The sequence below is a fragment of the Amphiprion ocellaris genome, chromosome 22 (genome assembly GCF_022539595.1).
Source record: "Amphiprion ocellaris isolate individual 3 ecotype Okinawa chromosome 22, ASM2253959v1, whole genome shotgun sequence".
Taxonomy (NCBI): domain Eukaryota; kingdom Metazoa; phylum Chordata; class Actinopteri; family Pomacentridae; genus Amphiprion; species Amphiprion ocellaris.
In genome coordinates this window covers 19,320,460-19,334,034 of record NC_072787.1, presented here as the reverse complement: position 1 = coordinate 19,334,034, position 13,575 = coordinate 19,320,460, and the positions used below count along the sequence as shown (strand labels likewise).

Genomic DNA, 13,575 nt, shown 5'->3' with positions numbered 1-13,575 from the left:
TATACAGCATTAAAGTTTTGCGAAGTGAGGGGGCGGGGCTACTTGATTGTCAGTCCGGTCTGGAATGATTGACAGGTCCTATGGAGGAGACAGCTGAGACTCTGTTCTCCTCGTTTGGATTAATTCTGATATAATAACTGTTGGTTTATTTATCGGTGCAGCAGCAGAACATTTTCCACAGACAGTTTTCCTGCCCGTTGGCTTGTTTTAACCAGTTTTCTACCTTCGGCTGATTCTACCATCAGACACTGAAAGGACTCTGATAGTTTGGTAAGTAAATGTTTATTTTCGTATCGGTGCCGCTTTTAATGCACTTTATATGGAACTTTAGTGTCAGATATAATGTGTGCCATGCACTCCAGATGTTGGTGGAGTTTATTTCAGTGTGTGTTGACCAGAGAAGAGAGTTAGCATAGTAAATATTAGCTTTAATGTTAGCGATGCTAACCGAGCTAGCTACTTAGTCGGAGCCCGATTAAAGCTAACGTAGTATCAAGCTAATGTGTTGAGTTTCATGTAAACAGCTGGTGTGTTGTGTTCCTGTAATGTGGTTCATTAAGTTCATAAAAGTGTGGCTGGTTGACATTAATGTAACGTTCAGGAAACTTAAATGTGATTTAAACAGTAACGTTAACGTTCTAGTTGTCAGTAATCAGCTTTAGTTTGACACTAAAACAGACTCTGATTGTTTTAAATATCAGTTTCATTAATTTGTTGAAAATTGTCTCATTTGTTGTTGTGATTTTGCTGCTGATTCATGAAAAGCAGATGATCCGTGTTGAAGATACGTTTAGTTCTAGTATCAGAAGTACAAGAAGGAAAATGGAAGTTTAGTTCTGCTACGTCAAAGATTTCAGGAATAAAATAACTAAATGAGTCTTTATGCCTCAAACTTTATTTTTACAATAAAGAAATAATGAAATAATCACAGATAATAAAAATATAAATAGCAGAGAAAATCTGAGAGAATAATTTCCTGAAAAGTCTGTGAAGGAAAAGCAGCTTTTTTATTCTGAAAGATCACAATCAGCTCCAACATCTGCATCTAACAGCATCAAGTCAACCAGAAAGAAAAGAAAAAAGAAAATGACTTCTTTCTGATCGCATCTGTTCCGCTGCTCACAGTCTGCTGCTGATCACATTCTTCACATTTACAGTCCACTTTTAAAAGTTCAGCAGAGAGGTGCTCTGCTTTGGAGTGTGACGATGTCATTGGTGATGTGGAGAGTGAAGTTTCCGTTTCACCCACAGCGTGCTTTAGGGCAGCCGGGTCGGACTTGATGTTTGAAATACTGACCGACAGCTCAGATTTAACTGTCTGTAGTTCTGTTTTGACTTTCACTCAAAACCGCCAGGAGCTGGGTCTTTAAAATAACTGCCGTCTCGTTACAGAGTGAAAGTAGCAGTTCCTCCTTAAGGTCAGAGATTGCAGCATCTGAGGGCCTCTTCAAAAGAAGACGTAGTTGATGAAGGCGTTCTGGAGCAGGACCAGAAAGACCACGACCAAGCAGCCTTGAGATCTTATGCAGCGTCTCCCTCAGGTGGGTGTCAACGGTGTTCACAGTCAGGTCTGTGGTAATCCTGTCAAAAAACAAAACAGAAAAAAATCTAGATTATAAATCAACATGTAACCAAAGCACTCTGTGTATAATGCCATAGTATAGGATGTAGTTCAGAAAATGTCAAAGTATAGTATGCTTTACTCAAGAATAACATAGTATGGCCTGTAGTTCATAGTATAGCATGTCAGCAAAAAAACCCAACTGATTATTATGTGGTTCAAAAAGTGCAAAATGATAGGATGTTGCCTAAAATAGTCATGTATGATATGTGGTTCAAAAAATGTCATCGTGCAGTATATTGTCAAAATAGTGTTATTCAAGAAAACATCAGAGTATATGTCATCTAAAAAATGCCATAGAATAATATTTCATTGCAAAAGTAAAAGTACAGTAATTTTTAAAACCGTTCAAATTCTTATAATATGTTGCTAAAACAGCAAAACAAACAAAAAAAACTAAAACAAAAAAAAGTCATAGTAATATGTCAATTAAAAAAGCCTATAGTATAGTGTGTCGCCCAACAAACGTCATAGCATAGCATGTTGCTCTAAAAACATCATAGTATAACATGTCGCTCTAAAAACGTCATAGTATAGCCTTTGGTCCACAAAACCTTGTTTTGTCCTGGCTGTCTGAAGTAGGTGAGGAGCAACACAAAAACAGTCCAAACGCTGGTTTCCAGAGGGTTAGACGAGAATTTATTTGAAAGAGTAAGTTTACAACAACACAACATGTGAAGGGGTTAAAAGCAAATGGGTGTTAGTAAAATAAAAATAAATAAACAGAACTAAAAGTGAACTTCATGTTGACATTGATGGGCATTCCAACCAGGAACAAAGTAAAAGATAATAAATACGGAAAAAAAAACTCTTCCTGTTCACCTCTTAAGACCCAAAAACACACCGCAGTAGCACCCTAAACTAAAACTACCAATGGGTTCCCTGTTTTCCTTTCTGAACAATTCACAGGTCCCTCTCTATCTCCCCACACATCCACCAACCACTGGAACACATCTCCAAAGTTCTGCCAGGCCAGCTCAGCTTCCCCTCAGAAGAAGTGCCGCCACCTGCCAGATGAAGGAGCCTTTTGAGAGGCAGCTGACATCGTGATTGGACTGTACTTTGGTCTGTTCCAATCCAGCTTCAGCTCCAGAGACGGCAGGCGGGACGAGTCAACGGAGGCCTGGTGGACGAAGGCATGAAGCTGAGTACAATCCAGAAAACAACAGAGGAGGAGCGCAAACAGAGTAGCATGGTATGTCTCTTAGAAAATATCATAGTATAGACTTTGGTATGAAAAAACAGCATAATATACATCGTATATTGTACAAGTAACAAGTCAAAGGAAAGAGACGTACATTGTAGAATTGTAGTAATTGTGGGCTGACTGATTTACTGATTATCAGTATGTTACTTTTTACTGATTTAAGGTAATAAATACATTTAAAAATGGCGCTACTTTGGCTCTGAACCTTTATCTACCTGTGGTCGCTCTGTCTTCTGGAGTGATTTGATTGGTTATATATCACAAATAAAACTCCTTTAACTTAACGTCTGTAAACAATACAAAAACGTATCAACAACGTTTTCTGTTAGCATTTGTGTTCTTCTCAGTTTAACTCCAAGATTTTAAATACTCTCATTAACTGCAAATGAATATCTACTCCAAATGTCTCACTAATAATCATTATCAGCCTTAAAAACCCACAAAACACCCCTCTACACTCGACCACACTTAGTACAGTCCGGTTCCCCCTTCTATAAATCTGCTTGGAATCGTCCACTTCCTGTTTGTCAAAGTGGCCTTCTACCTGGACAGGTTTTGTTGGAGCTCATGCAACAAACATTTTGGGTAACTGCACTTTAATATGGATGGATGACACTGAATTAGAGTCTGTTTTAATGAGACTGAGTTAAGATGTGTAGCTCTATCATTAAATAGTAAATTATTTCTCAGAATTCACAGAGAAAAGTCTGAAATGTTAGCTAGGTTAGCGTCCCACATGTTCTTTGGCTCAGCTAAAGCTAACTCTCTCCAGCTTCTGGATCTCTTGAGTTGCTTGTTGTTAAAATATCTTGCCAGAGGTGCTGAAGCTCAGAAAGTCTGAGATGTTTGTTCAAAATAAGCTCATTCTCAAGTCTTATCTGAACTGTCTTCTTTTGTTTGAACTTTCCCTAAACTTAGGAGTTAATGAAAGAGCAGCACATCCAGACTCAGTCTCATTTATGTAGAGATTAAACTTCAGTGTCATTCATTGATGTTAAAGTGCAGTTTTTCAAATGTTTGTTGCACATGCTCCTGACCAAAGCAGTCCAGGTGGAAGACGATGTGAAGAGAAAGCTCCAGAGGATGAATATCACACATTTACGTTGGAAATAAATGTCCTTTAATTAGACATTGTCATGCAAAAGTTGGATTTCCCTTTAATGATGTTCAAATCTTTGAGTGTTTTGTTGATGTTGGTTTCTAAAGGTTTTTTGACACTCGGCCCCAAAGATTAAAACCTTCTACGGCTCACAAGCTGCAACAATTCACACATTATCAACTATCTTTCTGACTAAACTAAGATAAAAAGTGAAAAACTGTCTGATTCCTGCATCATGAATGTAAATCTTTTTGGTTTTTATGACAGTAAACTGAATATATTTGGGCTTGACATTTTATGAACCAAAACAAGAAATGAATTACTGGAGAAAACAATCAACAGATTAATGGACAAAGAAATGTGTTTTCCAACATATATGTCTGAATTACTCCAACATTACAAGATACATACAATTTTAATTCAATTTTATTTATATAACGCCAATTACAGGTCAAATTGTCTCAGGACACTTTATTTTTAGATTTTTTTGTCATTTAAAATATGACAAAGTAAGAAATTTAAACCTCTTGACTAATCCAATTTATTATTTAGTTTTTAAGAGACTGACAAAACTTTCTCCACTAAAACTAATAAACATGAGGTCAAATAGAAGGAACAGTTTTAAATACTACAATCCCATGATGACGAGAATAAAGTTTGTCAACAAAAACTAAATCTGCTGGTGGATTCCATGAAAGTCCTAATAAATAATAATAAAATGTGATACTAAAGATTTGTGGTGCTAAAAATCTCCAAGTAAAGATATCAAGTTGAACATCTGGATGGAGGTTGATAAAAATTGATCTCCCTTCATTTCTCTGGAGTCGACTCCATGGATTTCATGGATGGTGGTGAAAGACCTGCTCTTCTAGTCGTCTTCCTTCTAGTCGCTGTAAAAAGTCAGTCCATCCTGGCCGACTTCAACACCTCTTCATGACAACTTGTTCTGCCTCCGACCTGGTGGAAACTCCAGAAACTCGGGAAAACCTGTCGAGACTCGAAGAACTCGTGGAGACTCGAAGAACTCGTCGGGCGGGGGAAGGTGTGGTGGGCGGTGGGGGAGTAGAGGGGGGAGGCCGCCACCCACCTCCCCGCCTACTCTCCGCCCTGACTCCACCCAGACTCCGCCTTGTCTCCACCCATGTGGTGACTTCAGCAACTACGATGACAAAGGGACGACGAAATTATGTTATTTTATCTGATCTGTAGCTCAGTGAGTTAAGGATTTGCCTATGGAGCTGCAGGTCGCTGGTTCAAGACCAGACACTTCTTAAATTTTCTCAAAATCCTGACAAAGACAAAGAAAGAAAACTGCCACTGGCGGGTCTCGAACCTGCGACCCTCCACTTGGGAGTCCTCTTCTTATCCTCCTGAGCTACTCGCTCAGATACAAATTCTTCTTTTTTTTGCGCATTTATCATCTATTTTTTGTCGTTTGAGTTTTTTTTTTAACTCGGGTCTCAACTCGACCGTTTTTCTCAGGAGGTTGGACTTCAGCCTTTGTGCTGGAGGGTGGAACCCTCAGTTCCAAGACTTTCCAAAGCCTCCACACCTCCCGAGTCCTCAGGACCTGAGCTTTCACACAGTCTAAGGGCTGAAATTTTCTAAGTCCCACAGTAGTTCTCTGTTAGATTGAACTTTCACACAGTCCAAGGACTGATATCTTCTAAGTTCCTGAGTAGTTCTCTGTTAGTTTGAACCTTCAGACAGTCTGAGGACTGAAAACCTTAAAGTTCTTGAGTAGTTCTCTGTTAGTTTGAACCTTCAGACAGTCTGAGGGCTGAAGTTTTAAAAGTTTCTCAGTACTTCTCTGTTACTTTGAACCTTCAGACAGTCTGAGGACTGAAGTTTTAAAAGTTTCTCAGTACTTCTCTGTTAGTTTGAACTTTCTGGTTAACAGAAGCCTTAAAACTTGTGACCATGAGTCTTGATTTCACATTTAGACCATCCATCTGAGTTCTTCTGAGACCTTCACCTGTGGGTTTTTTAGAAATCCTCAACAAACTTTGATTCTCTTCACTGAACATTAAAGTTTGTGGAGATCAGAAGGTAACATTAGTTTGATCGATGCCTTCAACTACTAGTAGACTTTATCCGGAAATCAGTTTTCTGAAATGAGCTCTTAGTAAATCTGTCTACAATCAAACCAAGAACATAGAAAGAGGAAATGTTTGAAGAAACAACTCGATGTTTTCATTTCAGACTAGAAAACACTTTAAGAACTTTATCTGTTTTTGCTCTTTTTGATTGTTTTATTGTCTCTTCTGTTTAATTTGATCTTCTAAAGTCTAACTGGTGTCTTTTCAAATGTTTTGTCTTTAGTTTGATTCTTCTTAAATGTTTAGTTTTGCTCTTTTCTCATCTTATATTCTTTTCTAATGTCTGATTTGATTTCCAAATGTTTTGTCTTTTTAATGTTTAATTGTTGTTTTTTCAAATGTTTTGTTGGCTTGTTTGAAAATTTTTTTTCTTTCCCAATATTTAATTTTTCGATTAAATCTTTAAGGTTTTTGTTTTTAAATGTTTTACCACCTTTTAATGTTTAATTTTCTTTTTAAATACTCCATTGTATTTTCTGTTGAATTCCTATTTGAAGTTTTATTGTCTTTAAGATTTAATTTTCTAATTAAACATGAAATTTTTTAATTAAATGTTTTGTCTTTTTAAAGGTTTAACAATCTAATCTAATGTTTTGTATTTTTTTAAATGTTTAATATCATTCTTGTTTAAAAAGTATTTTTTAAAGGTTTAACAATCGTACATGTTTTGTATCGTGTTGAATTATCTCATTCAATATTTTGTCAGTTTAATAAAAGTAAACTTTAAATACAATTAAATATTATTAAACTGACAAAATATTGAATGAGATAATTCAATACGATACAAAACATGTACGTGTGACATTAAACAAAATTTTCAAAATTACAATATTCAAAATTACAGAGAACATGTTTTAGATAATTACACATTTAAAAAATACTGTTTAAACCAGAATGATATTAAACATTTAAAAAAACACAAAACATTAAATTAGATTGTTAAACCTTTAAAAAATATTTCTAAACAAGAACAATAATAAACATTTTAAAAACTACAAAACATATTTTAGATAATTACACATTTAAGAAACACTTTTTAAACAATTTTTTTACACTTTTTTTGTGTTAATTTTTCCCCCTTTCGTTTAATTGCTTTTTTACTGTAGTTTATTTCTTTAATCTTCTGTTTCTGTCAAGATTTTAACCCCAACCTTAAAAATGAAACAAACCCTTATATCACAATGAAAATACTTCTGTTGTCACAATCATGAGTTAGTCAATTATTCAGTTTATGAATTAACTTTATTTGTTTAGCACCGTTTACACAGATGACAAAACTAAACAAGCAAAAAGAAAAAACTATGCTAAAACTATGATTAAAACTCAAAACCATTAAAAAAAAAAAAAAAAGATTTAACATGGTAATAAAATCTGTTGTGTCCAGGGGATGGAGGGACTTTATTGAAGTCTTCTTGGGCTCACATGGGAAATCATTTAAAATATAAACTTGATATTCAGTCTAAGGAAACTGCAGAGTGACAGAAGAACCAACAATATCTCCTGTTTTCTCCTTTAATGAGTCGACTCTTCTTGTGCTTTCAGACCAAAGAACTACAGACTCTTCACAACCTGCTCAAACTCTTGGTACAGGACCTCACCACACGGGTCAAGAAGGTTTCCTTCTCCTCATTTCTACTCTGAAGCTCACCTTCTCCTGCTCAAACTGCTGACAAATGTTTCTGCTGCTCTAAAGTCTGCTCTCCAGAACTTCCTAAAAACTCTCAAAGTCTCTTCTGCTGCAGGCTGCTTTGTAGAACTGTTGCAGAAAACCTCACTAAACCACATGGAGGGGCCTCAAGATAGTCGTCCAAATGAAACCATACAAAAACCAAACTAGAACAACCCAAACGCTAAAGTCTCCTGCAGCCTACCAGAGAACCTCTGAGAACAGAGAATCAGGACAGGAACTCTTACCTTCTGGACAACCAAGAATACAGAATGTGTCTGACCAAAAACCTCTAAAGACTCACTACAGCCAAGATAAAGACACAACTCAGCTGCACCAAATCCACTAATCACTGCACACATTAGCACCATGTGCTAACTGTGGCTAAAGAACCTCATTTACCAAGACAACTATCCAGTACAAAGCCCTAAAACACACCAAGAAACACATTAAAGACGATTTTACTGCTGGAAGCTGCAAGCCAACGCCTAAAGCACAAACAAAAGCAATGGAGCCAAACCCGGTTCACTGGTGAAGAGAAGCAGAGGAAATGTTTGTCTGCAGCTAAATAAAGCAGGAAGACAGTGAGCTGCTCAGGTGTTCCTGATAACACCAAGCAGCCACCTGGACAGCCAATAGGAACACAGCTTACTGGAAGTCCAGAGGGCTGGCTTAGTGAAGTAAAGACCTTTTTCTGTTTTTGCTCTTTTTGATTGTTTTATTGTCTCTTCTGTTCAATTTGATCTTCTAAAGTTTAACTGGTGTCTTTTCAAATGTTTTGTCTTTAGTTTGATTCTTCTTAAACGTTTAGTTTTGCTCATTTCTCATCTTATATTCTTTTCTAATGTCTGATTTGATTTCCAAATGTTTTGTCTTTTTAATGTTTAATTGTTTTTTCAAATGTTTTATTGGCTTGTTTGAAATTGTTTTTTCTTTCCCAATATTTAATTTTTCGATTAAATCTTTAAGGTTTTTGTTTTTAAATGTTTTACCACCTTTTAATGTTTAATTTTCTTTTTAAATGCTCCATTGTATTTTCTGTTGAATTCCTATTTGAAGTTTTATTGTCTTTAAGATTTAATTTTCTAAATAAACATGTAATTATTTAATTAAATGTTTTGTCTTTTTAAAGGTTTAACAATCTAATCTAATGTTTTGTATTTTTTTAAATGTTTAATATCATTCTTGTTTAAAAAGTATTTTTTAAAGGTTTAAAAAACTAATCTAATGTTTTGTATTTTTTTAAATGTTTAATATCATTCTTGTTTAAAAAGTTTTTTTTTTTTTTTTTTGGCCCTATTGGATAGGCGCAGTGAGAGAGAGACAGGAAACAGGGGAGAAGAGTCTGGGGAAAACATGCAGCAAAGGGCCGTGAGCGGGAATCGAACCCAGGCCAGCTGCATCAGGGACCAGCCCCTGTACATGGGTCGCCCGCTCAACGCGTTGAGCTATACGGACACTCCTAAAAAGTATTTTTTAAAGGTTTAACAATCTAATCTAATGTTTTGTATTTTTTTAAATGTTTAATATCATTCTGGTTTAAACAGTGTTTTTTCAATGTGTAATTATCTGAAACATGTTCTCTGTAATTTTGAATAATGTTATTTTAAAAATTTTGTTTAATGTCACACGTACATGTTTTGTATCGTGTTGAATTATCTCATTCGATATTTTGTCAGTTTAATAAAAGTAAACTTTAAATACAATTAAATATTATTAAACTGACAAAATATCGAATGAGATAATTCAACACGATACAAAACATGTACGTGTGACATTAAACAAAATTTTTAAAATAACATTATTCAAAATTACAGAGAACATGTTTCAGATAATTACACATTGAAAAAACACTGTTTAAACCAGAATGATATTAAACATTTAAAAAAATACAAAACATTAGATTAGATTGTTAAACCTTGAAAAAATACTTTTTAAACAAGAATGATATTAAACATATAAAAAAATACAAAACATTAGATTAGATTGTTAAACCTTTAAAAAAATACTTTTTAAACAAGAATGATATTAAACATATAAAAAATACAAAACATTAGATTAGATTGTTAAACCTTTAAAAAATACTTTTTAAACAAGAATGATATTAAACATTTAAAAAAATACAAAACATTAGATTAGATTGTTAAACCTTGAAAAAATACTTTTTAAACAAGAATGATATTAAACATATAAAAAAATACAAAACATTAGATTAGATTGTTAAACCTTTAAAAAATAAATACTTTTTAAACAAGAATGATATTAAACATTTAAAAAAATACAAAACATTAGATTAGATTGTTAAGCCTTTAAAAAATACTGTTTAAACCAGAATGATATTAAACATATAAAAAAAACATTAGATTAGATTGTTAAACCTTGAAAAAATACTTTTTAAACAAGAATGATATTAAACATTAAAAAAAATACAAAACATTAGATTAGATTGTTAAACCTTGAAAAAATACTTTTTAAACCAGAATGATATTAAACATATAAAAAAATACAAAACATTAGATTAGATTGTTAAACCTTGAAAAAATACTTTTTAAACCAGAATGATATTAAACATATAAAAAAATACAAAACATTAGATTAGATTGTTAAACCTTGAAAATATACTTTTTAAACAAGAATGATATTAAACATATAAAAAAATACAAAACATTAGATTAGATTGTTAAACCTTGAAAAAATACTTTTTAAACAAGAATGATATTAAACATATAAAAAAATACAAAACATTAGATTAGATTGTTAAACCTTTAAAAAATAAATACTTTTTAAACAAGAATGATATTAAACATATAACAAAATACAAAACATTAGATTAGATTGTTAAACCTTTAAAAAATACTGTTTAAACCAGAATGATATTAAACATATAAAAAAATACAAAACATTAGATTAGATTGTTAAACCTTGAAAATATACTTTTTAAACAAGAATGATATTAAACATATAAAAAAATACAAAACATTAGATTAGATTGTTAAACCTTTAAAAAATACTTTTTAAACAAGAATGATATTAAACATTTAAAAAAATACAAAACATTAGATTAGATTGTTAAACCTTTAAAAAATACTTTTTAAACAAGAATGATATTAAACATTTAAAAAAATACAAAACATTAGATTAGATTGTTAAACCTTTAAAAAATACTGTTTAAACCAGAATGATATTAAACATATAAAAAAATACAAAACATTAGATTAGATTGTTAAACCTTGAAAATATACTTTTTAAACAAGAATGATATTAAACATTTAAAAAAATACAAAACATTAGATTAGATTGTTAAACCTTGAAAATATACTTTTTAAACAAGAATGATATTAAACATATAAAAAAATACAAAACATTAGATTAGATTGTTAAACCTTTAAAAAATACTGTTTAAACAAGAATGATATTAAACATTTAAAAAAATACAAAACATTAGATTAGATTGTTAAACCTTGAAAATATACTTTTTAAACAAGAATGATATTAAACATATAAAAAAATACAAAACATTAGATTAGATTGTTAAACCTTGAAAATATACTTTTTAAACAAGAATGATATTAAACATATAAAAAAATACAAAACATTAGATTAGATTGTTAAACCTTTAAAAAATACTTTTTAAACAAGAATGATAAACATTTAAAAAAATACAAAACATTAGATTAGATTGTTAAACCTTTAAAAAATACTGTTTAAACCAGAATGATATTAAACATATAAAAAAATACAAAACATTAGATTAGATTGTTAAACCTTGAAAAAATACTTTTTAAACAAGAATGATATTAAACATATAAAAAAATACAAAACATTAGATTAGATTGTTAAACCTTTAAAAAATAAATACTTTTTAAACAAGAATGATATTAAACATTTAAAAAAATACAAAACATTAGATTAGATTGTTAAACCTTTAAAAAATACTGTTTAAACCAGAATGATATTAAACATATAAAAAAATACAAAACATTAGATTAGATTGTTAAACCTTGAAAAAATACTTTTTAAACAAGAATGATATTAAACATATAAAAAAATACAAAACATTAGATTAGATTGTTAAACCTTTAAAAAATACTTTTTAAACAAGAATGATAAACATTTAAAACAATACAAAACATTAGATTAGATTGTTAAACCTTTAAAAAACACTGTTTAAACCAGAATATTAAACATTTAAAAAAATACAAAACATTAGATTAGATTGTTAAACCTTTAAAAAATACTTTTTAAACAAGAATGATATTAAACATTTAAAAAATACAAAACATTAGATTAGATTGTTAAAACTTGAAAAAATACTTTTTAAACAAGAATGATAAACATTTAAAACAATACAAAACATTAGATTAGATTGTTAAACCTTTAAAAAATACTTTTTAAACAAGAATGATATTAAACATTTAAAAAAATACAAAACATTAGATTAGATTGTTAAACCTTTAAAAAATACTGTTTAAACAAGAATGATATTAAACATTTAAAAAAATACAAAACATTAGATTAGATTGTTAAACCTTGAAAATATACTTTTTAAACAAGAATGATATTAAACATATAAAAAAATACAAAACATTAGATTAGATTGTTAAACCTTGAAAATATACTTTTTAAACAAGAATGATATTAAACATATAAAAAAATACAAAACATTAGATTAGATTGTTAAACCTTTAAAAAATACTTTTTAAACAAGAATGATATTAAACATTTAAAAAAATACAAAACATTAGATTAGATTGTTAAACCTTTAAAAAATACTGTTTAAACCAGAATGATATTAAACATATAAAAAAATACAAAACATTAGATTAGATTGTTAAACCTTGAAAAAATACTTTTTAAACAAGAATGATATTAAACATATAAAAAAATACAAAACATTAGATTAGATTGTTAAACCTTTAAAAAATAAATACTTTTTAAACAAGAATGATATTAAACATTTAAAAAAATACAAAACATTAGATTAGATTGTTAAACCTTTAAAAAATACTGTTTAAACCAGAATGATATTAAACATATAAAAAAATACAAAACATTAGATTAGATTGTTAAACCTTGAAAAAATACTTTTTAAACAAGAATGATATTAAACATATAAAAAAATACAAAACATTAGATTAGATTGTTAAACCTTTAAAAAATACTTTTTAAACAAGAATGATAAACATTTAAAACAATACAAAACATTAGATTAGATTGTTAAACCTTTAAAAAACACTGTTTAAACCAGAATATTAAACATTTAAAAAAATACAAAACATTAGATTAGATTGTTAAACCTTTAAAAAATACTTTTTAAACAAGAATGATATTAAACATTTAAAAAATACAAAACATTAGATTAGATTGTTAAAACTTGAAAAAATACTTTTTAAACAAGAATGATAAACATTTAAAACAATACAAAACATTAGATTAGATTGTTAAACCTTTAAAAAATACTTTTTAAACAAGAATGATATTAAACATATAAAAAAATACAAAACATTAGATTAGATTGTTAAACCTTGAAAAAATACTTTTTAAACAAGAATGATATTAAACATATAAAAAAATACAAAACATTAGATTAGATTGTTAAACCTTTAAAAAATAAATACTTTTTAAACAAGAATGATATTAAACATTTAAAAAAATACAAAACATTAGATTAGATTGTTAAACCTTTAAAAAATAAATACTTTTTAAACAAGAATGATATTAAACATTTAAAAAAATACAAAACATTAGATTAGATTGTTAAACCTTTAAAAAATACTGTTTAAACCAGAATGATATTAAACATATAAAAAAATACAAAACATTAGATTAGATTGTTAAACCTTGAAAAAATACTTTTTAAACAAGAATGATATTAAACATATA

General features: G+C 29.9%; 1 long non-coding RNA gene across 1 annotated transcript; it reads left to right on the top strand.

Annotated features, from left to right (window-relative positions):
* Positions 1-678: 678 nt before the first annotated feature.
* Positions 679-8,746, top strand: LOC129348002 (uncharacterized). The gene is made up of 3 exons (XR_008600394.1): positions 679-1,541; positions 2,531-2,816; positions 7,569-8,746. It is a non-coding gene; the product is annotated as an uncharacterized LOC129348002 (long non-coding RNA).
* The last annotated feature ends 4,829 nt before the right edge of the window (positions 8,747-13,575 follow it).